Source organism: Nomascus leucogenys, chromosome 5 (genome assembly GCF_006542625.1).
Source record: "Nomascus leucogenys isolate Asia chromosome 5, Asia_NLE_v1, whole genome shotgun sequence".
NCBI classification, from domain to species: Eukaryota; Metazoa; Chordata; class Mammalia; order Primates; family Hylobatidae; genus Nomascus; species Nomascus leucogenys.
Window position 1 is genome coordinate 64,083,356 of NC_044385.1, and position 3,575 is coordinate 64,086,930.

Sequence of the window (3,575 nt, forward strand, 5' to 3'; positions counted from 1 at the left end):
TGCGAAGGAAACAATAACATAATTTTTTTTTTTTTTGCTATGGAGTCTTGCTCTGTCACCAGGCTGGAGTGCAGTGGCATGATCTCGGCTCACTACAAGCTGTGCCTCCCAAGTTCAAGCGATTCTCCTGCCTCAGCCTCCCGAATAGCTGGCACTACAGGCGCCCACCTCCACACCCAGCTAATTTTTGTATTTTTAGTAGAGACAAGGTTTCACCATATTGGCCAGGATGGTCTCCATCTCTTGACCTTGTGATCTGCCCGCCTCGGCCTCCCAAAGTGCTGGGATTACATGTGTGAGCCGCTGCGCCCGGCAATAGTGTCATTATTTTTTATGGCTGCATAATATTCCATGGTGCATATGTACCAGATTTTCTTTTTTTTTTTCTGGTAATGTGCCGATGTCATAACAAGGTTTGTGGGTGGCACATCTCACACATGTGGGTGAACACCCAGTTCTCACACTCATGAACTTCAAAAGGATCCCAGATTTTCTCTATCCAATCTGCTGGTAGAGGGCACCTAGGCTGATAACTTTGCTGTGATGAACATACTAGTGCAGATGTCTTTTTGGTAGAACAATTTATTTTCCTTTGGGTATATACCCAGTAATGGGACTGCTGGCTCAGGTGGCAATTCTATTTTTAGTTCTTTGAGAAATCAAACTACTTTCCACAGGGGCTGAACTAATTTACATTCCCACCAACAGTGTATGAGTGTTCCCTTTTTTCCATAGCCTCACCCACATCTGTTATATTTTGACTTTTTAATAATAGCCATTCTGACTGGTATCACATTATGATGTTAATTTGTGTTTCTCTGATTATTAGTGATGATGAGTATTGTTTCATATGTTTATTTGGAGCCAAATTTAATAGCTGTCACTAGCTGTAGTTGGCTGAATAATGGACCCCAAAGCTATCAGGTCCTAATCCCTAAAATCTGTATATGTTTTCTTACATGGCAAACATTTGCAAATATGATTAAATTAAGGATTATGAGTTAGGGAAAGTGTGGAATAATCAGGATGGGCTCTAAAAGCAATCACATATATTCCTACAAGAGGGATGCCAAGGGAGATTTAACATCCAGAAGAGGAGAAAGCAATGTGACCATGGAAGTGAAGATTGGAATGAGCCGGGCAATGTGGATCACATCTCTAATCCCAGCTACTTGAAAAGCTGAAGTGGGAGGATCTCCCGAGCCCAGGAATTAGAGACCAGCCTGGGCAACATAGTGAGACCCTCCATCTCTAAAAATAAATAAATACATAAATAAATATTAGCTGGGTGTGGTGGTGCACACCTGAAGTCCCAGCCACTTAGGAGACTGAGGTGGGAGGATCCCTTGAGTTCAGGAGTTTGAGGTTGCAGTGAGCTGTGATCACGCTACTGCACTCCAGCCTCGGCAACGGAGCAAGACTCTGTCTCAAAAAGAAAAAGAAAAAGAAATAAAGAAAATCAAGTCCCAGGTTCTGCCTCATAGGTGATTCATAAGTATTTGATGAATGAGTCACTGACTTGGGAGACCTAAGACACTTAATCCAGCTCCTGGAGTGGGAGGAAAGAGGTCCTTTTGAGAAGCAACAACCAAAGTTGCAAGAGCCTTTAAAAATCCCCTAGTCCCACCCACTTTTCACCCCCAAACCAGGATTTACAGATGGGAGAAGTGATCCTGGAGAGGTGAAGTCCTTGCCCAATGCACTCTGTGGCACAGATGGGCTGGAACCCTGGTCTACATAACAACCAAGTCAAGTTTTTATTGAGTACCTACTGGGTGCCAGACATGGGTTGGGTGTGGGAGGCCCAGATGAGTATGGGGTGAGCCCAGCTGTACCTTTCTGCCTTCCTGAGAGCAACAGGAAAGAATGGTTCAGACAGGAAGACACCTCTGATGTGGTGGTTCTCAAACTGGAGAGGACAACAGCATCATCAGAGAAACGTGTTTAAAATCGACTCTGGGCTGGGCGTGGTGGCTCACGCCTGTAATCCCAACACTTTGAGAGGCCAAGGTGGGTGGATCACAAGGTCAGGAGTTCGAGACTAGCCTGACCAACATGGCAAAACCCCGTCTCTACTAAAAATACAAAAATTAGCTGGGTGTGGTGACACGTGCCTGTAATCACAGCTATTCAGGAGGCTGAGGCAGGAGAATCGCTTGAACCTGGGAGGCAGAGGTTGCAGTGAGGCGAGATCACGCCACTGCACTCCAGCCTGGGCGACAGAGCAAGACTCTGCCTCAATAAATAAATACATACATACATACATACATACATAAAATTGACTCTGTCTGGAAACCACTGGCCTGGGCTCTTCAAAACTGTCAGTGTCATGAGAGAAGGAAAGGCCGAGGGGCCATTCCAGATTGAAGGAGACCTAAGAGACATGGCAAGTAAATGCAACGCCTGTTCCTGGCCCAGATCCTGGTCAGGGGAGGAGGATCATCCACAATGGAAAATATTGGGGCCATTGATACAGTCTGAATACTAGATAATATTATTCTATCAGTATGAGTGATACTTGCTCTGCCATTATGGCTGCAATGCTCTTGTTCTTTAATACATGCTGAGGATTTAAAGATAAAGAGACATTATGCCTGAAACTATCTCCAAAATTAAGTATGGGCCTATAAAAGGGATTTTTTTTTTTTTTTTTTTGAGGTAGAGTCTCACTCTGTTACCCAGGCTGGAGTGCAGTGGTGTGATCTCGGCTCACTGCAACCTCTGGCCTCCTGGGTTCAAGTGATTCTTATGCCTCAGCCTCCCAAATAGCTGGGATTCCAGGCATGCACCACCATGCCCAGCTAATTTTTGTATTTTAGGTAGAGAGGGGGTTTCGTCATATTGACCAGGCTGGTCTCAAACTTCTGGCCTCAAGTGATCTACCCGACTCAGCCTCCCAAAGTGCTGGGATTACAGTCATGAGCAACCGCGCCTGGTCTATAAAAGGGATTTTAAAGCAGATGTAACAAAATGTTAGTGATCAGAGAATCTGAATGAAAGGGTAGACATAATTATTCGTATTGTCTTAAATACAACTCTGTAAGTTTGAAATTTCTCCTTTGACCTTGAATTGTTTTGAAGTCCACTTTTTTATTTTTTATTTTTGAGATGGGGTCTCACTCTGTTGCCCAGGCTCAAGTGCAGTGGCCCAATCTCCGCTCACTGCAACCTCCACCTCCTGGGTTCAAGCGATTCTCTTGCCTCAGCCTCCCAAGTACCTAGGATTACAGGCACCCACCACCATGCCTGGCTAATTTTTGTATTTTTAGTAGAGACAGAGTTTCACCATGTTGGTCAGGCTGGTCTTGAACTCCTGGCCTCAACTGATCTGTCCGCCTCAGCTTCCCAAGTGCTGGGATTACAGGCATGAGCCACCGTGCCTAGCCATGGAGTCCACTTTTAAAATTAATAAACAAATCAGAGGATGGGCACTGTGGATCACTTGAGTTCAGGAGTTCACAGCCAGCCTGGGCAACATGGCAAAACCTCGTTTTTATTAAAAAAAAAAAAAAAAAAAAAAAAACAGCCAGACATGGTGGCTTACACCTGTAATCCCAGCTACTCTAGAGGCTGAG

General features: G+C 44.8%; 1 non-coding gene across 1 annotated transcript; it reads right to left on the reverse strand.

The window, feature by feature from the left end:
* Positions 1–383: 383 nt before the first annotated feature.
* LOC115835324 lies at positions 384–483 on the reverse strand. The gene has a single exon (XR_004030311.1). It is a non-coding gene; the product is annotated as a small nucleolar RNA U13 (small nucleolar RNA).
* Positions 484–3,575: the final 3,092 nt, after the last annotated feature.